The following is a 26,634-nucleotide window of genomic DNA, read 5'->3' on the forward strand; positions in this document are numbered from 1 at the left end:
CAAGGAGGCCCGGGTTTGAACCGCGGACCTTCCATGTGGTAGACGGACGCCCTAACCACTGGGCCAAGTCCGTTTCCCTGTATGGGCTCATTTAATTGTCATAATAGTCCTTCAAAGTAGACCCATACCCATTTTAAGACATGTCATTGTGGCTGAGAGAAATGAAATGACTGAAGGAGACCAGACTGTAAATTTCATGAGAGCAGGGACCATGTCTGTTTTGTTCACCAGCATATCCCCAGTGCCAAATACAATATCTGGAAAATAGTAGGCATGCCATAAATATTTGTTGAATGCCCAACTGAATGAAATGGCACTATAAGCAAATGGCTGTCACCACACAAAAACCAGTGGGGCTGGAGCACTGGAGTAAGGATGACATAATCAAGTGAAACAACTGATTTCTTTTATTGAAGTATATCATTCATACATGAACATGCATAAACAATAAGTGTACAGTAAAGATTGTGAACTTACAAAATAAACATACGTAAATCAGACACGGGTCTCATACATCACCCCTCCACCAATTCTTTGCATTGTTGTGAAACATTTGTTACAAATTGTGCAAGAGCATTGTCAAAATACTACTACCAACTATAATCCTTATCTTACATTTGGTGTATTTTTCCCCCAACCCATACTTTGTTTTTTTAACTTGGATGGGAAACAACTAATTTTTAAAAATACATAATAATAATGAACAGTTCCCAGTCATTTACTAACTAGAAATTTGTCAAGTTGTTGGACTGACTTAATTCTTTACTCCCAGGCTCTGCAAATTGACATGGACCAAATCTTAAGACCCATCTCAGCTTCCATTTGGGATCTGAATGAACCAGTTTAAGATTACTCTTGCCGTTCCTTTCTCATGGAGAAGTGACTTTCTGAAATAAAGTATTTTCTTTCCATGCCAGGCAACTAGTCTCTGGTTTTCTGAGCTGGTCAGTGGTTTCCTTATCGTTAATTATAGTGCTCACATCTTGGAACCAACAGCCAAAGGCAGGCCATTATTAGAGTTTTCATGTGATTTTAAACTTGACATGGGTGAAATTATGGACCATTCCTATTTAACAATTAAACCTGCATTAGTATGCATTCCTAAGAGAACACATTTAGTTGCTTTGCATAGACAATATGTTATTAACAACAATATTACCTTAGAATCTTGAAATCTGAAACCTAAATAATATGAGAATTCAATCATTGGACAGCAAATTCTATAAAAATCACAAAGGAGTAAATTTATCATCTTTCCTTAAGGTTTTTTTTTTTAATAAATCACATTTTTTGTATGAGCTCTATTTTTTCTGGTAAAGAGCAAATGCTATTAAATGCTATGGACAACTAAGAGCTAATGAATATTAGTAAACTAAAATTCCTCAGGAAAACTAACCACCATCCTGCTAGCTGCCAGGCAAAGAGAAGATGTAAAAAATAACAAAAGAAAGCTATTGTTTTATAACACTTCAGTGTACATCAGAGGACATGGTCCCAGCGAGGGAATTGATTTGATGGCAGTCACATGAGGCTAAGAAATGGCAGATCTGGTCAAGAATAGAAAGCTCCATGAAGGCAGGGCCTTTCTTCTGTTTGAGTCATTAGAACAATAATAAATAAATGGATGATAAATAAAAACTTGTTGAAGGAGGGACGGCTAGGAGGGGAGAAGGAAGGATCAGTTAGTTCACTTCCAAAAGTGTGCATTGTACCATGTCCTATGGGGGATTCCAAGAGAGGACATGGCATGGCCCCTGACCTAGTATCCAGTGTATTTCGGGTAAACAAGATGTACACATGAAAGGGTAACTAACTACCCAATGTTATATACACCGAGGGCCAAGTGAGTGATGTGGATGGCAGCCCTGCAAGGAGGTTGATGAATAGAGACTCAGCTGTGAACTGCAGTCATCAGGGAATTCTTGACAGTGAAATGAGAAGCACTAATCTCTAAGGAAGACACTAATATGACTGGCATTGTCAGCCTCTAGACTACCAGGTGTGACAGGATCGCCCCTCATCATACTGATGATGACACTTCTCAGCTTGCCAAGTGCTTTCCGCTTGCATGATCCCCTGGGTTGCCCCACAAAGCACTGAGTGGTGGGCATGACAGAGGATGCTGACCACCATTGCAAAGGAGGGAGAAGGCACATCCCCTGCCTTGAAAACTCTACCCGGCACTGGACATGATGGCACCTATCCATCTCCAGGAAATTAAGAGTCTCAATATAGATGTTGTCAGCCTAGGGTGAGATAAGAAGATACAAGAAGATGGCAGACAAGAAGAAGGGATGGTTCCCCAGGGCAATAGAATCTAAGCACACACAGAAAGTACAGAGATGACCGTGAAAAGGCAAGGTCTTCCTCGAGTGGAAAAGCTCAGCCATTCCCTCCTTTGTTCTGCAACAAACAAAGTGTGGAGAAGAAGGTGCCCCCTCCTGGGAGAGCCAGAGCTATCCCTAGCATATAGCATGCCTTTTGTGGGAGACTAAAAGGTCCTCTTTCCAGTCACCCCTTTCTCCAGGCAGACACAGACCACGCCCAGAGCTCAGGGTTTGGTGAGCCAAGCAAGGGCTAGATTTCAGCTCTCAGGCATTTCCACAGCCAGGAGCCTTTGTGCAAGGCACAAATCGCACACCTGGATGTCTGCCCTGCAGCTAACCCATTCTGTCTTTGACTTGCTATATTAGAAGGTGTTTCCTTTTACAGAGTCTAAATCCACCTCCCTCTGGGATTTGTGGAGTCCTTCTAGCTGAGCAGGAAATATCAAAGTCCCCCTTCCCAGTGACAGCCCTTCAAACACATATACTGCTTTCAGGCCCCTGATCAATCAAGCCACCACATGCAGCTATCTCCTCGGAAGGAAAACGTGACCAAAAGCACACTTGCATCAGAGTTGTCATGAAAGGACTTGAAATACCAGGAAGAACTTTGTGCAGATAAAGATCATGACGAATTTATCAACACTCCAATGCGCAGGGCAGTCAAAGCATGAAGGTGGGAAAAAAGCAGAAGTCGCTGGATGTGCAAGATGCATGCACTCGAAAGAGCCCCAGAGAAAGAATAAAGAGAAAATGGAAAATTGCTCACTGGGTCGAGAAATTATAAAGAATTCCAGAGATGCAGGCTCAAGAATAGGGATGTGAACTGCTTAGGAAAACAGAAAAAAGGAAGGAAGAAGAGCGAGAGGCACAGGGAGGGAGGGAGGAAGGGAGGAAAGGAAAAACATTTCCTTCTACCCACATGCCTGTCTAGTTGTGTGGTTCAGGTGTCCCAGTTCAGCGATCACTGTGACTCTAGAGAAACCAAACCAAATCCCAATGTCTCCCTGTTCATCATGCATTTATCATTATTCACTGGAACAGGAGCTCTTACTAAGGGAGCTGGGGGTCTGGGGGGCCAGTGGGCCGGGGGAGGAAGAGTTTATTAATTCTTTTCCCTAAGGGAAATCCACGTAGAATATGGTCTGCAAAATCTGGCTTTTATGATGTTCTCCCAGGTAATGGGCATATCCATGCTTATGAACCACATATTGTCAGTCTGTAGTTACGTGTTTTATAGTTTCAGCTGGTTTTATTCCAAGTCCAGTACATTTGGATTTTCTTCTGGTATTTCATGTTCATAATATGCAGCTTGGTTTGCCACAGCACATTCTACCAGATGGTCTCCTCTTTCATTCCCACTCCTCTGCTGATTCTGCCCACACAGTCTTTGTACATCTGTGCCAACCATCACAGAATAAATTACTTTATGTAAGTGTATACGGTGACTTCCCCTGCAGTACTTCCTTCTGCTGACTGTGTTCTGCTGAACACAATGATCACTTAGTGCTCATCAATGCAAGGAGTGATGGGGGCAAAGGGAGAGAAGGAGGCAGCTGCCAAGAAGAAATAATGCTCTATGAAAATAATTCATTTTTGTGGCTGCCTATTCATGTTTTCATTTCTATTTTTTATTTATTGAAAAAATAGAATAAAAGTAAATTTAAAAAAATAAATGACCCACAGTTCCATGATACTGCAGATATAAGATAGTACTGATATTACTAAACATTTCCATTATCTGCAGAAAGTCCTACTATACAGATCGGCACAAGGTTGATATGATGACTTAATGAGATACTTTGTGAAAGCACTTAGCACACACCCTAACACACAGTAAGCTTTTGGTGGTAATTTAGTTGTAGTAGTTAAAGTGTTTTCAAAGAAATGTTATTAAAGTACCTACTAGCAAAATGGAAAGTGCCTACATCAAGAATTTGTACCTCACAATAGGAGGCCATTTAAAAATCAGTGGCCAAGGAAGCTGAGGAAACACACCAGTTTTATCTACGTGGCCAAGAATAGAACTCAAAAAAGGTGTTTGGATTCTTCTGGGGTAAGATTTGGCCTCTCAACAGAAAAATTCTACACCTGGAAAACAGGCTGTATTTCTCAGAGAAAATATGCAGAAATATTTCAACTCTCTGTTCTCCTTGGAGAATTCATTGGTCTATAACTTGGTGTCCTGAGTAGAATCCCCACTATAAGGTGTGAGCCATCAGTATCAGCTGGCATTGTAAACAGTAAACGAACAAGCTGACACTTTGTTATAGATCACCATCTTATAAGTTTGGATGTTAAAATCACGCCACCATCTTTCCTTGCCTACCAACACCTTTCCAGGGCCACTTTCCTTCAAAACAAATTGGTATGTGCTAAAGATATGAGCACATTCCAATATTATCCTGGGGCAGGAAACAACTTCTACTGGAGGTGGGAATGTGGGTGGGAAAGACATTCAAATCACCCATACCACTGTCCTTTATTGGTTCAGAAACCTGAAAGTAGTTCATAGACTTATTCAAGAAATCAGTTTTTAAAAACCCATATGGGGGAAGCACATGCAGCTCAGCGGTTGAGCATCTGCTTCCCATGTACAAGGTCCTGGGTTCTATGCTTATTAAAATAAATCAGGGAAGTGGATGTGGCTCAAGCAGTTGGGTGCCCACCTCCCACATGGGAGGTGCCAGGTTCGGTTCTCGGTGCCTCCTGAAGAAGATAAGCAGAAACTACAATGAGCAGACACTGCAACAAGCAGATGATGCAAGCAGCAGGGAGCAGATGTGGCTCAAGCAATTGGGCTCTCACCTCCCATATGGGAAATCTTGGGTTTGTTTCCCGGTGCCTCTTAAAAGAAGATGAGGAAACACAGCAAGCAGACAATGGGCAGGCAGATGAGGGAGCCATCTCGAGGAGGGTGAAATGAATAAATAAAATCCCATATAGGTAAGGTGATTGTTTTAGCATTTGAAAGTCAGCATTTCAATTAATTCTCTCATATGTTTAAACTTCCTAAGTTGGAAAGATTGCAAAGAACAGGTTGTCGTCCAGGAACTTTTTTTTTATTAATTTTTGTTTTCATTTTCGATCCATTGCAGCTTTTTTAAGTTTGGAATGTCAATGTTGGAGGGAGATTTACAGAGGACTAAACAACCCCTTATTTTACAGATTAGGATACTGAGTGAGAAGAGAAAGGACGTGACTTACCCAAGATCATACAATTAATTAATTAATGGCATGGTCACTTGAGCCCAAATGCTCTCATTGTCAGCAGAATGTTCCAAAAACCAAGTCAAGTACCTTGAGTATATTTTACACAAATAACAATAACTCTTATAATTTAAAAGGATCCCTTCAATGTGATCATATAAACTCTGTAGCATTGCCTATTGTTTTACATAGTTAATGGTCACAACCAGCAAAGGTTTATAGGGAAGCTGACTCCCTGTCCCTCTGGGATACTGAGAAACAACCATGATTGCTGTGTTTTTGAAAACAGGAAAAATAATCAATGTGTGCTAGGTTCAGAACTATACTAGACAAAGAGGCTTTAGAACGTGGATACTTTTAACAATAAAAAAAATAGATAAGCATGATACAATCAATTAAATGCTCTTTCTGGACATGCTGATCAAAGCATTGCAAAAGCCCAGAACTTCTGTCCACAAATCCTCAGGAGTGGAGGCAATGAAGTGCTGAGTCCCACAGCTGTGTCACGTGCTTGCCAGGAAAACTTCAACCCAGCGCATCTCCTCCTGAGATCTCCCCCATACAGGATGAAGGCCAATTAAATAGGGACAGAAAATCAGAAGGAAGGGAGGAGGAGCAGCATTGGAACTGGCGAGCACTAAAACACGGAAGATGAATATTTTTGCGATGGGGCTACTCGGTGACCAGTCTATATAAGGTGCCAATCCCTCTGTACTGCTGTATTGCTGCTATTGCAAAACCACAGGGTCAGGGCCAGATGCTCCAGCTCACTTCCTCTCTACCTTATGGGTGATACAAACTCGCTGTTCTTTTCCAGCTCCACTCATCCTCTTAGTTACTCCCAGGAAAGGCAGAAGCCACGTGATTCAATAGGTGACAATGAGAGGCTGCTCACTTGGGCATCCAGATTAATGCCACGTTTATTCCTTAGCTCACAATCTTCGTAATTTTACCTTGCCTGCAGACCTCCGGTTATGAAAGGATATTAAAATACCAACACCTGGCCTGAGAAGAAGCCTCGGTGGTCAACTTCATTAAACTGCATTCGCCTGAAGCATCCATTCATACTTCAGGAAACTATAGTTCAAGCATGGCAAATGCATAAATAAATGAATTGCAATCTTCCCTGTTCTTAAGAAGTTCACAGTCTAGTGGAGCTGGGTCTCATTCCCCAGCATAGACTTGAATTCAAAGCATATTTGTTGATTGAGCAAGGGAGTGAATGAATGAATGACTAATGACATTAGTGAGCAGCCATGAGTCGAACACACATATAAAGTGGTTAAGAATAGAAGTGCCAAACAAACAAACAAGAATACAAGTGTCAAAAGAGATATAATGTACTGAATGATCAGGAATACACGTTTGGTATAAGGCCTGGAGAGGAGAGAACTGGCCCTAATTAGCATGAAATTGAAAGGGATTCCCAGTGCAGGTTCCTGGGAAATGATGCCAAAGCTTCACTGACCTACCAGTAAACAAAGCGGCCCTCACAAGTGACAAGATACATTCTTTTTGCCTTCCACAGCTTTCCCCACCTCCCTCCTACTTTCTGGGAGCAGCCCAACACGCCAATTTTCTCCTCAAGCAGCCAGAAGCTTCATACATTTCCTTCTGCCAAGACTATCAATACTCCTGAAGCTGCAGAGGTACCCTAGATAAAGAAGGGCACTTCCCCAGCATTCTTGCTCTGGCCTTGGGGATGATTCTCCACATGCTTTTAGACCAACAAGCAATCCATAAAAACTCACCAGAAAATTTTATCCTAGAGCTGTCCCTGCCAAAAGGGAGAATAGGAATCAATAAGCAGATCCAACCATGAAACTTCATTTCAATTTTGAAACACCTGCCTTAGGGCACAAGAGAAGCCAAGGACTGGCAGTGATAAGGACCTCCACGCAAACAGTCCAAGATACCAGATCATAGCTAAACTCGTAGGTATGGGTGAGAACTCTCTAAAGGTTCAAACCAAACATTTCTTCCCAGTACTTTGGAAGACAGGACAACTGTTGGACTCAAGAGTTCTCAGAACCCCACACGCGTGCTTCCACCCACTCAAACCGGCTATATGAGAATGGGAAACCTAACTCCTGGCTGAGCCTTGTAACAATATCAGGGCCGTGGTGACTGCCCAACCTGCCCCATCCCCCACCCCCGGACTTGGCTGGCCGCTCCACCATGTGGGAGAAGCTCTCCCATGCCCCTGGGTCCGGAAGGGAGGCCCAAGGCAGGACACAGGCAAGAGAGAATTAGGGAAGTTTTTTGTGCTCCTGGCATGTCGGAGAAGGCCATAGATCACAAAGCAGAATCCCAAGACATGAAGAAATGAACTCTCCTTCCCAATGACAAGAGAGCTGTTGGCTACATTCTATCAAGAAGCAAGACTCACAGGCAAAGGAAAGAAACCACAGGGTGTGCTGAAGCCTGGGGCAGCCAGGAGGTAGGTGGGGAGGGAGTTGAGTTTGGAGAATATGTTTCCAGCAGGTGGCATTTATTACCAAAGTAACTGTCACAGCAGAACCACAAGCTAATGCACCCCTGTCACAGCTAATGCATCTCTGGGAGAAGCAGAGAGTGGGGGAGAGTTCAAGGTGATTTTCAATGTAAGGTTTCCATTCAATGTTCAAGGTTCAAGTTCAGGATTTAAGGGTTTAGAGGACCCTGGATTAGAGTCTGACTCTCTAGAAATGGAGCCCTGGTATCCATATGCCCAGTTCTGCTTAAGAGTTAATGAGGTGTATCAAAGTCCCCCACTGGCTCCATTGAACACAGCACAATCTTCAGCAAAACTCTTTCCCTTTGCCAAGGAACTCAGGGGCTAAAGGTTGTTGAGGGTCAAGTCCTCATAAGGTTGAGAGATTAACAAAGGTTAGAAGGTTGGAGAGGAAAAATAAAAGGCAGGATTCTAGCCAGCTGCTTCCTTTCTCGCACTCCATCTGTGTCAGCAGCACCCAAGATGCCCGAACATTTTGTTTAGAGACAGGGAACTGGTTAGCTTGCAATTAGCACAGAACTTTCTGGAAAGTTTCTCTTAGAGGCCCAAGTCCCAGCTTCAACCCTTGATGAATGGAAGAGGAGACCTTGAATGAATTCATTTTCTTTAGCTGTTAGAAACAGGGGGATGTAACACCTCAGTAGAAAAACACACTTAGGGCCAAAGCCTACAGCCCAAGTTTTGGAGAAGTGAATGGTATATTGTAAAATTCAGTATACTTTCAAGATCACAAAAACTTTTCAAGGAGGGGGGGGAACACTTGGATTTACACCAACATTCTGTTTTTCTATAAGCCCACAAAAATATTGCCTCGGGGTATCTAAAAAGATGTGACGTGAAAGCCCAAAGATAGAATCATTAAAAGAAAAAAAATAAATTTCTTTGGAAAAGATGCTTGTAGCAAAATTTTTGCCAGTTGGTCAAGTCCATGCAAGGGACTTACAACCACAGCCTCACAAGGAGGGGCTTCAGTAATGAAAAGATTATGAAACACCTCGTTTCCAAAAGGCAGTTCTATAATCATGTCCTGTGACAAATAGGGGCTTGCCTATGTAATGCCCTGAGCAGCCCCACCGGCCTTTGTGGAGAAGATATCAAGAGGGACAAAGGAGCCACTGCCACCTTTGGCAAACTTCACTGACCTTTCAGATCCCAGGGCAATTTATAAAAGAACTGAGACCCATCCAGAGTGACATAGCGATCAGGCGCTAAATTAATTGTAACCTCTGAGCCTTCCTTTGTCCTTCAAGAGTTGTCGGAGCGCTTTAAGGCAGGCTCTTTGTGATAGAATAACAGAGCCGATTTTCAAGTAATTTACAATGTAGGGGTCGGCTGTTTACATTTAGGATTGCCTTTCCTTGCCAGTTTTAGGTTGAAGGGTTAATTGTCCTGGGTCCCAGGAAAGGAAAGTCAGCAGGGGTGGGGGAGTGAAGAAGTCCTGGGAAGTGTGAGCGGGTGGGAAAGAGAAGCACTGAGAAAGGGAGGCAGATACAGAGTCCTACACACCTACTCCTTTAAGGTGGGAAGAAGGTGAGAGGCAACAGAGGGGGCGGAGGAGTAAGTAAAGGCTAAGAAATTAGCTCTCTTTCCAGTCCTTCATATAGCAGCTTCCTTAAGCTTTGATTTTAACCCTTGGTTACCTGGGGGGGGGGGGGGAAATGCTCCTTTGCTCCTTTGCTGACAGCTACCATTGCTGTTTCAATAAAGACAATGCCTTCAAATGGGAACTTGGGAGGGGAAGACATTTTTCTTAGAATTCTCAAAATCGGAGGCGGGAATTTATGCAGGTCAATAGGATATTTCCTCCACATTAAGGACATGATTTTAAAAGAATTATATTTAGCCCTTTTTTATTGCTGCCATTCAAAGACATGAAAGCATTTACTAGCAAGTTTAATTACTTTGCATTTTATAGCTGAGAAAGTGGAAATAGCAAGGCTTTTTTTTTTAATTGTATAATCCAAGGTATAAGCAGCCTGCCATCAATACACATTCCTCAAAGGCTAAAAAAGTCCCCCTCCAGGACAGTGTACAGAGGAGACTCCATAAGCAAGCACTATTTGCTGAGTACCTACCATATGGTGAGCATTTCCACATATAACCCACTAAGGAAGGTAGGTGTTAGCCCTATTTTACAGATGAGGAAAACTGAGTCTCTACACGTGGAAATTTACTGATCTGTCTTTGCACTGACAGATTATAATGGATTCGTACAGTCATTCTTTTAATCCTCACAGTACCGCTTCCAATTAAGATGTTATTAATATTTATAATGCAGAAAATAAGGGACCTGAGGCTCAGAAAATCAAAGTAACTGCAGGCCACATCATTTGCAAGTCTGGAGTTCAAATAGAGTCCTCCGACTCCTTCCCCTCTGCTCAGTCGACTTATGGCCAGACCCTATCTCAACAGGCCATTTGACTCCATGGATCCTCTCCCCAGAAGGATCAGCTCAATATAAGAAGTCAGATTGTTCATGCAACAAACATGCATGTGCCAGGCACTGTGTAATACACTCTGGGCATTGGATGCTAACCGTATTCTACCCTTCCTCAAGTATCCACCAGCCTAATGAAACAGTGAGCAGGAGCTCCTTGAACTCTATACAAGCCACACCTTGGCAAGGAGCATAAGAGAGGTGCTTACCAAGCCCAAGGTACCCAAAGTGACAAAGCCATCAATTCCAAACAGGGCAGGAAGGAAGTAGAGAGGTTTCATGGAGGAGGTGGCCTTATCAACAAAGCAGGAAATGGAGCGGAACGACATGCCAAGAGAAGGGAACCACGTGAGTAAAACTACTTTAGAGAAGGCAAAAAATAGCCATTTGTGGGGCACGGTATTAAAGCCTCTCTAACAAGATGTAACTCCTCCACAAAATGAGAAGTTGTAAAATTACTGCTATTACTAAGGCTGTAGTAATTGGTTCAGTTCATGTTCAATGTCGATTTTTAAATGAAGGGAGAATATTCTACATGAAGAACTGTATTTGCTATTTTTTTTACCCTCAAAGAGGGTGAATTATAGAAAATGCCAATGAAATGCTTCTAAATGCCACCAGGAAGAAAAACTGAATCTCAAAATAGAATAAAATATTAATATAAAGAAAATAAGATCATTTGGAATATAAATCAAGGATAGCAAACCTATCACATTGTCGAAATCTGCAACATTTTCAATAAGGTACCACATGCTAGACACAACACACAATAAGGCAATTTTCTTGGATATTACAACGTTAATACAAAGCACCACAAATTGCTTCCTCGGCACCCTGAGCCAATCCCAGTGCGGAAATAAAAAACATCAAATCAGGAATGACGCCTTGGAAAGCAATATTTGAAAACCCCATTTCCAAGATGAAGAATGTCATAAGAAGAAATTAAATAAACTTCACCAAAGCCAGCAATGTCCCAGTGGCTTCAAGCTCCCCAAACAGATTGCTTGACAAAAACCAATGCAAATCACGAATTGCTAATTACAAGCATTTAAGGAATTTACATCTATATTTAATTAGCAAGTTGGAAATGCAAAACCCAGAGTTCCAAAGGTCTTCAAACTTTTCTCTCTAAGCAGAAGAATAATGAGTGCTATAGTCCAGGTTTAAACCACAGGCAAAGTAGCTTATACTGCAAGTGCTAACCTAAAAGGCAGTTTTACCCCATAACTAGAACCCCTCTAAGGGAAGCTGAGGTTTGAAATGAGCCCCTCCCATTGCTTAATAGCCACTCTATGAAGAAATCCTGTGCATCACAAAGAATGTTCATTCTAAACTCTAATATATTTTCAGACTATTATATTCGCAGAAAGTGTGACTGTATATCAACTCCTGGAAATTTATTCTTTGGGCCTTCCTTGAAATCTTATCACATCTTGGTAAGTACAACAGGAAACTGAGACCATCCCCAGAATTGACTGAAAACCTATACTACTGGAACAAAAAGAGGTGATTGAAACAAAGAGAGCACAAGGTTCCCATGCCTGAGACTTGGACACAGCTGCTATGGTTGAAATCAGAGGAATCTGAATTTTCAAAGTAGAAGGAATGTCAAAGATTGGCTTTCAAATGCAAATCAATCTTCAATTTATTCTGATCCATTACATACCAACTGAATACCTGCTAAGTAGAAGGTTCCATTCTGGGCACTGGAACTACAAGTGATGACTAACTCCCTGGGCTGAAGAAGCTCACTGATTAATGGAGAGACAGTCAAGGAAGAAGTCAAAGGCCTTTGAGGTCATGAAAACCTTTTCCCATTTTTTGGAAGCCGGGCACTTGCAATGGTTGCTACTGCTTTCCTGGGACGACTCTCCACTGCTTGATCTTGCTCATTAAAAACCCTTTAAAAAGTATTAGATTAGACTCTAAATGGTACTAGACTAGACTCAACTTCAGGGGCACTTGAATCCAATCTTGCACCCATCAAAGGAGACCTCTATGAAACAAGAGCCAAGTGGTTGGTGTACAGCCTCTACTGGGATACTCCAGCTTTGAGTCAAAACTTAAGCAGGATTTGCCACTACATCACAAATACCGACAAACTACTGATTCACTGACATATTTCTTTCCCTCAAACACACCTACATGCATTCCTTTCTCCTTCCACATCTTTCCTCCTTCCCCTCAAAAATATATTAAAATCAAGGTGGTGAAGAGGTTTAGAAAGGAAATCCATCTGAAAAGAATTGATTCAAATTCAGCAATGATTCTACTTAACCATCATGTTTTTGTTGAGTGCCTAACATGTCTCAAGCATGGAAACAGGAATCATTTTTATACACAAAGTTGGAAGTGAGAGAGGAAGAGTGGAGGAGATGACTAAAGAGAGTGAAATAAGGATTGATAGAGAGGAGCAGAGAAAGGAAGGGAGGAAGAAGGTAGAGGGAGGAAGGGAGCGAGAGAGCAAGAATAAATGTTGAAAATCCAAATCAAACCTAAATCTGCAGATGTTTGATTTACTGAGTGCCATCTCTATTCTCTGACCATATGCTCTGGGGATCTGAGAATGAGTAAGGTTATGTAAGAAACCATACTTGTCTCCAGAAGGTAACAAAGGAACCACAACTAGGGCACAAACAATAATTCCACAGACTAGAACTTAAGTGCCATCATAAAAGTACAAACTGCTTCAGAGGAGAAAGTGGTCACATCTGATACAGGGTATGGGGAAAGATTTGCCTGAGGAATCTGGGTGAGGGGTCATAAAGAACTGGCCCAGGATTGTTGGAGAGGGGTGCAGAATAAGCCTCAAAGTTCGAGTCTGCCATATTTGGCAACCAATCAGATGAGAAGAATGATGGCAAGGGGCAAAGATAACTCTGAAGGTTTGGTATAAGGACATATCCTGATCATGTCTGTAGAGTGACAGCAAGGAGTCACAGGCGATGAAAATGACTGTAGGAAGGGAGCAAGGTCCTGGATGTGGTGATAGAGAATGAGGTTCAGAACCAGGAGAGTTCTTCATGACACAGAAGGGAATTCTTCAGTGATGAGAAATTAGATGGGAGAGGGGAAGCATCATTATAAGATATGAAGTGGGTAAGGAAAACATATCCACATGAAAATCTGTGTACAATAATCACAGTAAAATTATTTATAATAGTAAAACAATGGAAACAAGCCAAATATGCATCAACTGATGAAGGTGGTATAACCATAAATGTGGTGCCACAAAATGCGGTATATCCATATAATGAAGTATCATTTGGCAATAAAAAGAATGAAATACAAATGTACGCTACAGTATGGATGAAGCTTGAAAACAGTATGTAAGTGAAAGAAGCCAGTCACTAAAGACATACTGTATGATGGAATTACATGAAATGTCCAGAACAGACAAATATATAGAGATAGCAAGTAGGTTATGGCTGCCTAGAGCTGGAGGGATGGTAAAGGGAAAATGAGAAGTACCTGATAGTAGGTATGGGATTTCTTTTTGTGGCAATGAAATGTTCTCAAGTTAGATTGTGGTGATGTTGGAAAACTTTGTGAATATGCTAAAATCCATTGATTATACCATTTAAATGGGTGAATTTTATGGTATATGAATTATAACTCAATAAAGATGATATTCACATAAATCTTTTTTGGTTTCTTTTCTTAACTCGTTGAAAGAGCCTGTGGTTATACAAAGCAATCATTTTAACACAGTATATTTGGATACAGTCCAAGGATAGATATAATTTATATAATGATAACTCAAACAAAGGAACTGGAGCCACATTGGAGCAAAGTCTCCATAATTTAAAAAAGTTAAGTTAGTATTAATCTGAATTACATTGTGATGTACAGTCATCCATAGAACAAATACTAAGAAAATAACATTAAAAAGGAGCAAAAAGTAAAATCAACAGGAATTAAAATAACACACAAATTAGATAAGTTATATGAAGTGGTCAAATTCCTAGAAAGACACAGATTAGCAGAAAAAAAAGAAAATCTGAATAGACCAATTCAGGTTTTTAAATCGAATTAATTCTTAAAAATCTTCTTTCAAAGAAAATCCAAGGTTAAGATGGTTTTACTGGTGAATTCTACCAAACATTTAAAGAAAAAAATAATAGGAAGCCTATACAAACTCAGAAAGTAGAGAACACTTTTATCACATGCCATGAGACCTCTACTACCCTAACACTAATGCCAGACAAAGACAACTCAAGTAAATAAAACAACAGACCAATATCCATCATGAACATAGACACAAAAATCCTCAACAAAATATTAGCAAACCGAATCCTGCAATATATAAACAAGCATTGTACACTGTGACCAAATTAGATTTACCATAGTTTAAAAACAAAGTCAGCTTAACACAATGTAATATATCTTACTAAATAAATAAAGGACAAAAAACACGTGCTCATCTCAATAGACATGGGGAAAAAATTGCCAAAATCCAATTTACATTAATGAAAAAGTTTTTCAACAACCTAGAAAAAAAAGGGAAACTTAATTGACCTGGTAAAAAGGCAAAATGAAATACCCACAGCAAGCAATATATTTAATGGTGAAAGACTGACTACTTTCCTCTATGACCAGGAGTAAGCTAAGCATGTCACTTTCACCATTTCTATTCAGCCTTGTACTGGAAGTTCTACACAGTGCAAAAGGGGGGAAAAGATAGTAAAACTTAAAGGTATCCAGATTAGAAAGGAATAAGTAAAATTTTAGTCACAGACGACATAATCCTATGTGTAGAAAATTCGAAGGAACCCACAAAAATACTACTAGAATTAATAAGTGATTTTAGCAAGGTGACAGGATATAAAATCAATATAGAAAAGTCATTTGTAGTTGTATTTACTAGCAACTTACACTCCAAAAATGAAATTAAGAAAGCAACTCCATTTAAATTAGTGTCAAAAATTATAAAATAAGTAATTAAATCAAGCAATGTGCAAGCCTTGTACATTGGCAACTATAAAACATTACTGAAACAAAGTAAAGAAAATGTAAACAAATGGAGAAACATTTCATGTTCATGGACTGGAAGACTCAATACAGTTAAGAAGGCAATTCTCCCCAATTTAATTTATAGATTTTGTACAATCTCTATCAAAATCTCAGCAGCTGTTTATTAGAAATTGACAAACTGACTCAAAAATTTATATGGACAAGAGAATTAACTACCTAAATAATTTTGAAAAAGAAGAACAAAGTTAAAGGACCTACATCACCCAATTTTGAAATTTAGTACAAAGCCACAGTATGAAGTCAAGATCAGGAATCAGCAAACTTTTGCTATAGAGTCAAACAGTAAATATTTTATACTTTGTGGACCACATAGGCCTCTGTGGCATATTATTTATTTTTTGTTTAAATTTTAAAGTATAAAAATCATTCTTAGCTCACGGTCCATGCAAAAGCAAGCTGCAAGCTGGAATGGTCCCATGCAGTGTGGTTTGCCTACATCTGATCAAGAATATACAGTATTTGTGCAAGCATAGGCATATAGATTAATGGGACATATTTGAGAGCCCAGAATATAACCTGTACATTTATGGTCAACAGATTTCCAACAGACGTGCCAAGATATTATTATTATATTATATTATATAAGGCCAAGATATTATTATTAACAAATGATAACTGAGACCAGCAATATCCACAAACGAAAGAAACTTAAACCCTTAAGTTTCACACCATACCCCAAAATTAACTCAAAAATGGATCATAGACCTAACAGTAAGACTAAAACTATAAAACTTTAAGAAAAAATGAACAAGAAAAAATCTTAGTGAACTTTTGTTAGACAAAAAGCTCTAAAGTACAAAACCAAATGAATAATTCATAAAATGAAAAATTAATAAACTGGACTTCATCAAAATTTTTAAAAAATGTTTGTGTTCCAAAAGAAGCCAGTAAGAAAATGAAGGAAAAGGCACAGATTGGGAGAAAATAGTTGCAAATCATATATCTGATAAAGGAATTATATATAGACCATATAAGGAACTCTTACAGCTCAATAAGAAAATGAACCAATTAAAAATGTTCAAAATATCTGAATACACATTTCACCAAAGAAGGTACATGAATGGCTAATAAGCACATGAGAGATGCTCAGCATCATTAATCATTAGGGAAATGTAAACCAAACCACAATGAGATACCATTCTATGCCCACTGAAGTTAATATCTTCAAAAAGAATGACAATAACAAGTGTTGGTAAAGATGTGGTTTTAAAAAATGGAATGCAAGTATACGGTATTGACAAAGTAAAAAGGTACTGCCCCTCTGGAAAAACAGTTTGTCACTCTCTTAAAATGCTCTGCATCCATCTACTGTAACTCATCAATTCCACTCCTAGGTATATACCCAAGAGAACTGAAAGCTTATGTCCACATGAAAAATGTATAAGACTGTTCAGAGCAGCATTACTCATAAGAGGTAAAATGCAGAAGCACCCCAAAATGTGGTATATCATACAACCGAATATTACTTGGCCATAAAAATGAATGAAGTACCAATACATGCTACAACATATACAAATACCTCAAAAATATTACCTTATGTGAAAGAAGCCAGATTAAAAGTCTACATGTTACTGTATGATTCCATTCATATGAAATGTCCAGAGTGGGCAAATCTATAGCCATAGAAGATCAGTGGTTGCCTGAAGGGGTATAAGTAGAAACTAACTGCAAATGGGCACAAGGGAACTCTGTGGGATAACGGAAATGTTCTAAAACTGGATTATGGCGATTGTTGAACAACCCTACAAATCTGCAAAATTCATTGAATTGCAGAGTTCAGTGGATGAATTTTATGTCATGTAAATACCTCAGTAAAGCTGTTAAAATATATACCTATAGAACTTACTAACCTCTCTGTGTGCCAGTCAAGGTGCTAAGTGCTTTCCATACATGATCAAGTTAATCTTAGAGAGGATAAGTAACATACCAGAATCACAGTTAAGTAGAAGAATTGGGATGAGTCTATACAGTCCAACTCCAAGACTAGAGCTCCTAAGTGTTCATCTCTATGTAAAGTATGGAAATGGAAGGATGGCTGGGTATTGTTTAAGTGTAGGCAATCATGGTCATTATAGGATCAGAGCTGTTTTTATCATCAGAATAACCTGATGTGCTTAGAGTACCCTGGGCTCATATGAATGCAGTGTTATTTGATTATTTTAATTCTGTGATTACCTCCTGGTGACTAATAATCAAATATTGATCAAACTCATTTGGGGGTGACAGATGTAGAAAGTGCAGAGACCTGGATAAGCAGTGTTGGGTCTCATTTCAACCACGCTGCTGCCTAAGGCTATTACATGTAGAGCCCTAATAACCATCCCAAGGGCAGAGGATGGACACTGAAGGTCACCGGCTTTCAACTCTAGGAAAATCACAGAGTACTTCTGCCTGGTCTTTAGGCAACAGTCATCAGGAAAGGGTCTGGCGCATTTATTTTTACCTAATTATAGCTATCAACTAGCACTTTCAAAGGGCTCCAATTATGTAGTCAGCAGCCTGGGAACTCACAGCACCTCATACAAATAAATTGCATATATTACTAAGTGTCCTTCTTGGCCAAGCCTCTGGTGATCAGGAAGTTCCAGAACAAGTGGAAGCAGTGCATGTTTCTGCTGGAACAGTGGTTCATAATCTATTTTGTTTTATGGGTCCAAGGAGAATGTGATGAAAAGTTCCAGGTTCTTTCTTCAAAAAATGCAGGGCAGAAAGAGGGAGGGGTATGAAAACTTCCGGAAGCACATTCATAGTTCCCTGCTTATAGTGTCAACAGTGTCAGGCTGAATTCAGCAAGTGTGGTAAAACTGTTATAACCTGGTGCTTTCCTTCACGCATTCTTTAAAGGAAAAAAAAACCCTGTTAATTAAAAGAACAAAATGTTTTCTCAATTAGAATTTGGCATCATATTAAAAATGGTATTTAATTGTATCATTGAGGTGGAGACAGTGGCCATGGGAGTTGCTGAGGTCAGGGAGAGGAAAGAAGAGATGTGATATGGGGGCATTTCCAGGACTTGGAGTTGTCCTGAATGATATTGCAAAGACAGATGCAGGACATTATATATCCTGCCATAACCCACTGAATGGACTGGGGGGAGAGTATAAACTACAACGTAAACTATAATCCATGCATTGTAGCAGTGCTCCAAAATGTATTCATCAAATGCAATGAATGTGTCACACTGATGAAAGAGGTTGTTGATATTGGAGGAGTGGGGTTGGGGGTGGGGGTGGGGGGTGGGGAGTGGGGTATATGGGAACCTCTTATTTTTTTAATGTAACATTTTGTGTGATCTATGTATCTTTAAAAAAAGGCAATAAAAATAAATACTTTTTTAAAAAAGCAAACTGACATTTTATCCTGCACTATCACTTCAACAGTACTTTGTTTGTTTGTTTGTTTATTGACACCCCTGCGTGGCACGGCACTCCTTGCGCGCATCAGCACTGCATGTGGGCCAGCTCACCACATGGGTCAGGAGGCCCTGGGGATCGAACCCTGGACTTCCTATGTGGTAGGCAGATACTCTATCAGTTGAGCCAAATCCAGTTCCCTCAACAGTATTTTTGTTTAAAATGTCCAATCAGGTTATAAGATTCCTGACTCCCTTTGTATTTCTGACAATGTGCACTCCTGCTACTCAAAGTGCCATCCACAGCATCAGCATCTCTTGGGGACTTGATGGAAATGCAGAATCCCAGGCTTCAACCTAATGGGACTGGATCACAATACGGATTTTACCAGATTCCCAGGTGATACATCTACTCATCACATTTGAGAAGCAGTGACATACACAATAAAGACATCAGGTCATAAAGAGGCAAAGAGGTATGGAATGAGGGCCTGGGTTCTGAGTCTGAGCTCGACCATTTGCTGGCTGAGTGACTTTGTGCAAATCCCTCAACTTCTCTGAGGCTGCTTCCTCAACTCAATCCATTCTTCAAAGATTCTCTGTACTCACTGGTCCGATTTTTATTACATCTTAGCAACTGTTACATGTCAGTGTTTTGAAAACTGCAAAACCCTCTATAGATGTAAAAGGAAGGAAATAAGAGAGAACAGTGCAACTGCACAAAGTGGGATGAGTGGACCAGATGGCTCATGGGGTTTGTGTGTGCAAAATCAGGAGCCTTAGGCCCTTCATGGGACCCATAATTCAGGTTCTATTGACCGTCTCTCTCAACTGTGCACTCCAGGGCACAAGGGAGAGGACTGGATTACAGATTCAGTGTATGAGCTGAAATGCCTTGCCTGGGAAGACCAAAAGTGTTGTTCCCAGGCTGGGTGGCTGTGTGACAGTGGGCAAGGAGGCGGAAGCACTGCCAAGATGGTCTGACCAGAAGACACTAAGGCAGGAGTGGAGAAGAATGGAGATGGCATTGGGGTCTATCAGATGCCACCAAAGAGGCTGGCTATTTACTATAGTCATACAGGTTGCTGTGTTTCTCAATTATACAAAAACCCTGAGCCTGATTTGTAAATGGTAAGGTCCAGGCCAGCCCCAGGGCCTTGGTCTTTAAACTCCAAATACAGAGCTCTTTTCACTGTAGCGGAGGGTTCTCATTCAGAAATCATCATTGGCCTAGTTTCTCTACTCAGTGTACTTGTTTCTTCTTGTAAAGTAGGCTGTTCCAATTACCATCCAGCAGCCCTACATTGAAGTGCCTTCCAGAGAATCATAGGTTACACCTCTGGAGTCCATTTTCTTGTCACTCAGTTTAAATTCCATCACTGATCCCTTGAGTTTCAGGATTCCAATAAATGAAAAAATTTAAATTGTTCTCCTTTAACGCATTACCTTTTACTGTCATTTACATTGAGCACATGGAGTATGCCATCAAAGAAGAAAATAGCAACAGCATTATTTATTTTACAAGGTGTTCATTAATCCGGCCAAATAAACAGAAGAAATTCTTATCTTATTAAATATAACAGCTCCTCATTTTTCTAACATCATTGGAGAAAGCAGTGTTTCATTGTGACAACTGAAGTTACTTTGCAATGAACTAAAATGATTTTTAAACTTTATTTCCATGAAGGTCATTCTGAAATATATTGTACATTTCTCTGACTTCTTTAGAAGTATAATGATTATAACTTATCTTTTTCATTCATGTATATATATATATATATATGGGTGTTTGCATATTAAAAAGTGTGTATATACACACCCACACACACACACACACACACACACACACACTTTCTTTGGTGCTTTATATGAGCCAGGGATTTGATGAGGGCTTTATATACACTTTGTCTCAGGGTCATTGGGAATATCTATTTCTGTACTAGGTGATGATAATGTGATGTTCAATAATGATATCAACAAGCAAATGACTATCTGGCCTTGCACTAAATGACCACAGCTGACTGTACTTGTTAGGTTCATATGTTTCCTCCCCATGCCATCAACTGTCCCTTTTGCCTGCTGACACTGGCCTGCAGTTTCCAATCTGTTGCCTTAGATCTGATCAAAGTATTAGAATGACTCTGCTTGCTTACAGTGTACGATACATGAGTTTTATAGAAACTGCTTACACAATGCAGGTGCCCCTTTTCCTTCTACAGGAGCAATGTTCTAATATTGTCACCTGGTAGACCCTCATACTAAAAACTTGGGTGAAAAACAAACATCTTCTTAAGTGTGGAAATACCAAATGCCTTGAAGGAGATGACTGATATTGAAAACTCAGTGTTTTACCCATATTAGGAACTCAATGAATATTTGATGATGGGGAATTTTGAGCAATTTTGTAATTGGATTATGATAGAAGTGGGATGCCATAAACAACTAGAAAGATTTGATGTACCATGTGAGGAAGTCAGAAAAAATATAACCAAATCAAAAGCAAGGGCAGATAATTCAAAGTACCAGAGGGATTTCTACAGGATGTGAACAGCCAGAAGAAGACTACATGAAAGAGCTAAACCTTGAGCTTTGAAGGAATATGAGCTTAATGGCAGGAGTGAGCAGGGTCTAAGAAGGAGACCGTAAGGAAGGTTACCACTTACAGCAGAAGGAAGCACCAAGACAAAACTCTCAGATGGAACAGAACCAAAATGTGGAATGGTTTAGAGATTAAGAGATATCTCTTGGTGAGTAACACCCAGGCTGTTTCTGGGCCAGCGGAAGCCTAAAATAGATATCTTGGTGGTAAAAAGAGGCCTAGCCCATGCTGGATTATGCAGAGATTTTTCTAGAAGAACGAGAAAGCTCTACCTTTCTTGACAACTCAGATGGAAGTTTGAAGGTGAGAATACAGAGTATGGAGCCCAAAGGGCCTGCATTCCATTCCTAGCTCACTCATTTCCTAGATATACAATCTTTAATTACATAATTAAACCTATCTGCATCTGAATTGCCTCATCTATAAAATGGGGGGGATAACAGCACCTATCTCAAACTATTGATGTGAGGATTCAGGGAAAGATAACATGTAAAGAACTTAGCACAGTGCATAGCACATTAGAACACACATTAGAAGCACTGGGTAAGTGGTAGCTCTTATTTTTATCCTAAGGCAGTGATATGACCTGGATCTCTATACATGCAGAAAGAGAACTGGAAGGCAGTCCCTGGAGTAGTGGACCTACAAGGAAATAGGGATATGAGGGCTCTTCACTTATACTGATGTTCACCACCACCCTCTGCCCTCTTCCATTTACCACCTCAGTGACAGAGAAGTGTCAAGTCTTACCATTCTGAATCTTGAGTGATTAGCTGTTCATCATATAGTGTAGGATATGTCACTTTATTTCTATCATTTTCTCTGCTAAATATTACCTTAACCAGGATGTGGTTATTTTGACTGAGTTGGTCCCTATATGGCTTAATGTCTTCCTAACAGCACAGAAAACAAAATGTTTTATCTTCTAGACACTAACTAACTAGGTTCCCTTAAGTCTATAAAAATGTTTGGATATTTTCATAGTGGTTTCAGTTAAAAATGACAACTAAAGGAGTGCTGAGTTCCTAGCCAAGAGAGCTCTATCACATTCTTCAATGGAACAGCAACAATCCCCCAAGTGAAACAGCAAAGACCAATAAAGACAGATGGTCCAACAATGAGCCATTGATACTGGTGGCTACAATTATGAGCCTGTGTTCCTGAAATATGAACTAGGCCTAGAGCTGCAGGGTGCCTAAGAATTACCTCCCAAGAGCCTCTATGTGCTCAAATGTGGCCACTCTCAAAGCCAAACTCAGCATGTAAATGCATTACCTTCCCCCTAGCATGGGACATGACTCCCAGGGATGAGTCTCCCTGGCATCAAGGGATCACTACCAAGCACCAGCTGAGGATGTAACTAAAAAAAGACCTTGAATAAAAGGGTCAGCTCAAACCAGCAGAATATCTTAGTCTATATGTAATATCAGGTGTTAAAAACTGCTTTTTTACTTGAATAAAAGGGGGAAATGGAAAGGACAAATGAGTTTATATGGCTATGAGTCTCCAAAAAATAGTCAAGAGGTCATCAGAGGGGTAACGCTTATGCACGCCTGAGCAGGGTATCAGAGACAGCCAAAGTAGATAGAAGCCCAGGTATTGGTTCTCCTGAGGACCACAGAGACCTGCAGGTTCTATGGTCATGGCAAATGACTCTGGAGTTCAGTGCCATGTCAGTTGGCCCTACTTTGAGTTTGTGTTCCTGAGTGTGATGGAGTTGGACTCAGGTATAACCTTTCTACATATGCCTCTTCTGTTACTTTTTTTTATTTATTTATTTATTTATTTATTTATTTATTTATTTCCCCTTTTCCCCCACGCTGGTTGTCTGTTCTCTGTGTCTATTTGCTGCGTCTTCTTTGTCTGCTTCAGTTGTTGTCAGCGGCACAGGAATCTGTGTTTCTTTTTGTTGGGTCATCTTGTGTTAGCTCTCTGTGTGTGCGGCACCATTTCTGGGCAGGCTGCACTTTCTTTCGCGCTGGGTGGCTCTCCTTACAGGGCTCACTCCTTGCGCATGGAGCTCCCCTGCGCAGGGGACACCCCTGCGTGGCACAGTACTCCTTGTGCGCATCAGCGCTGAGCATGGGCCAGCTCCACACAGGTCAAGGAGGCCCAGGGTTTGAACCGGGGACCTCCCATGTGGTAGACAGACGCCCTAATGACTGGGCCAAGTCCGCCACCTCTTCTGTTACTTTTACCAGACCTGTGGTTGGTGTTGGGGTAGGTGTATACTCAGGAGACCTGAATCTCTGGACTGTCCATGAGACAACCAGGCCCTGAGCCTCAGCAGACTTGCAACTCCTACCCTCTGGTTTATTGGACTTACCCTGGCCAGCTAACAGGGAGGTGATGAAGGTCAACCACCACATTAGTCAGCCAAGAGTGCCTACAACTGCAAGCAGAATTTCATCCATCATCCATGTGGAATCTAAGCCACCTCTTGATATAGATGGGGAGTGGACATAACCATCCCAGGGTCCCCAGGATGGAGGAATAGACTATGGATTAGAGTGGACTTACTGGTGTTCTACTATGGAGCTATTGTGATTAGTAATGGAAGAAAATGTAGCATTGATGTGGAGAAAGTGGCCACGATAGCTGCTGAGGGTAGGGAGAGGGAAGAAGAGATATGTTGTGGGGGCATTTTCAGGACTTAGAGTTGTCCTGGGTGGTACTACAGGGACAGATGCTGGACATTGTATGTCCTGCCATGGCCCACTGGGTGAACTGAGGGAGAGTGTAAACTACAATGTAAACCACTATCCATGTGGTACAGCAGTGCTCCAAAATGTATTCATCAAATGCAGTGAATGTGCCATGATGATGAAAGAGGTTGTTGATGCGGGAGGAGTGGGGTGAAGGGGGTGGGGGGTATTTGGGGACCTCATATTTTTTGAATGTAACATTTTTTAAAAATAAAGAAGAAAAAATGTAATAATAAAAAAATTAACTAAGTTAAAAAATGGTACCCTTTATATGTGCTCTCTTTATTGTCCATGGTAAAAATATATAAGCTCCTCTGCATTTTGAAAACCTGCATAATGATCACCTGGAGAGCCAATCAGTTTAAATTAGTTGCAACTTCTAAATATTTATTGACAATTTCTGCTTTCAGTCATGATGAAGTAAAAAGGATCAGATTTACCTTCCTGTATTAAACAACTAGAAACCTGGACAAATACGTGAAAAAAAATTTAAATGGTAGTCAGAAATATGACAATGGCAACAGAGGATGGTGCTCCCTGAGAGAAAGGGAAAAAATTACCCAGAGCTGCAATTGCTCAAGTGTATGGCCTAGAAAGGGTTTCTATACTGCAGTGCAAGGAGGGGGAATCCAAACAGCCCAATGATTTGTGCAAGATATGGAGACATAGATCAGAGCGTGGGAAGAATAAGGCCATTAAAATTGTGGGGCAAAATGCAGAGAGGGGGCAGTTGCACCAAAGAGAGCTGTGGAGCTCTTCAGAGGGATCCCCCAGTGTCTTTGACAGAGTACTGATTTGCACATATATGGAAAGAAACTACCCAAGACCAAGGAAGGAAGAAAAAGAGTAGGAGAACAATCTCTAGAAGTGCACAGAGGAACAGGATAGTACATCTTCCCTCCCATCAGTCAAAGTAGAAAGACCTGGTAATACATGGGGCATTGAGTAGAGTGCTCAGATATGTATTGCCTCATTAGTAAGACAAAAATAGCCTTGGGCTAACGGATGTACTAGTACTACCCTAATGAAGCCTAGAGGCAAGCCTCAAAAGGATCAAACTGATTGAGTCAACTATATCCCAGGACAAAACTCAACAATATTTAAAGAATACAATAAAATCTAGCACTCAAAAACATAACATTCAGTGAAGCAGATGTGGCTCAAGCATTTGGGTGCCTGCCTCCCACATGGGAGGTCCTGGGTTCAGTTCCTAATGACTCCTAGAGAAAACGAGGAAGACAGCAAGCTGACCCAATGGGCTCGCATGATGGGCTGGCTCAGTGAACTGATAGAACAAGATAACACAACATGGAGACACAAAGAGGAAACACAATGAGAGATACGACAAAGCAGGGAGCTAAGGTGGCTCAAGCAATTGAGTGCCTCTCTCCCACATGGGAGGCTCTGATTTTGGTTCCCAATGCCTCTTAAAAAGAAGACGAGCAGACACAGAGAGTGCAAATGGGCACAGAGAGAAGACAGTGAGCACAAACAACAAGGGGGGGGGAATAAATAAATAACATAGATCCTTAAAAAAACACAACATTCATAATGTCTTATATCCAATAAAAAATGATCAGATATGCAAAGAATCAGAAAGCTACAACCCTTAAACAAGGAGAAAAATTTCAATCAACATACTCTTAGAAATGACACAGATAATGGAATTAGCAGAAAAGGACATTAAAACAAATACTACTATAAATATACTCCATTTGAGCAGGATGACAGAGGAAAGATCAAGCATGTTAAGTAGAAACATGAAAGATATAGGAACAACCCAAATCAAACATTTAGATATGAAAAACAGTGTCTGAAATGAAAATTATATTGAATGAGATTATCAGCATATTAGAAACTACAGAAGAAAAGATAAGTAAACTTGAAGTCATAGCAATAGAAATTATCCAAAATTAAACAGAGAGAAAAAAAGACTGAAAAAAATAAAAGAAAATAGGATCAGTGAGCTGTAGAAAAATAATAAGGAATCTAACATACAGGTAAATGAAGTCCCAGAAGATTTAAAGAAATAAATACCAAAAGTTTTCCAAATTTTATGAAAACAATAAATTCATAAATCTAAAATTTTCTGGACCCTAAACATAAATAAACCTGTAAAAAAAAATACCACAGAACATCATAAAATGCTGAAAAACAGTGATACAGAAAGAAATTTTCTCAGAGGAACAAAAATAAGAATTATCCTAGACTTTTGATCAGAAACTATACAAGTCAGAAGACAATGGAATGACACCTTTAAAGTAATGAAGAAAGCTGTCACTTTATAAATCTATAACCAGCAAAAAAAACACCTTTCAAAAGTGAGGTGAAATTAAGTAGCAGTCTGAGAGAATCCAGCTGTTTTGGATCAGTTATTGCTGATTTATATATGCTGACATTTTCTCTGGCAACCTTGCTGAATTCTCTTACTAGTTTTAATAGTTTTTTTTGGTACAATACATTGCTTCTCCTCTGTACA

The 26,634-nt window shown here is 40.2% G+C and overlaps 1 protein-coding gene and 1 pseudogene across 3 annotated transcripts in view; both read right to left on the reverse strand.

Annotated features, from left to right (window-relative positions):
• LOC139438141 (STE20/SPS1-related proline-alanine-rich protein kinase pseudogene) overlaps positions 1–10,794 on the reverse strand; it is a 93,245-nt pseudogene extending 82,451 nt beyond the window's left edge.
• HS6ST2 (heparan sulfate 6-O-sulfotransferase 2) overlaps positions 1–26,634 on the reverse strand; it is a 393,484-nt gene that overhangs the window by 303,228 nt on the left and 63,622 nt on the right. The window lies entirely within an intron of this gene.

This window comes from Dasypus novemcinctus, chromosome X, assembly GCF_030445035.2.
Source record: "Dasypus novemcinctus isolate mDasNov1 chromosome X, mDasNov1.1.hap2, whole genome shotgun sequence".
NCBI lineage: Eukaryota > Metazoa > Chordata > Mammalia > Cingulata > Dasypodidae > Dasypus > Dasypus novemcinctus.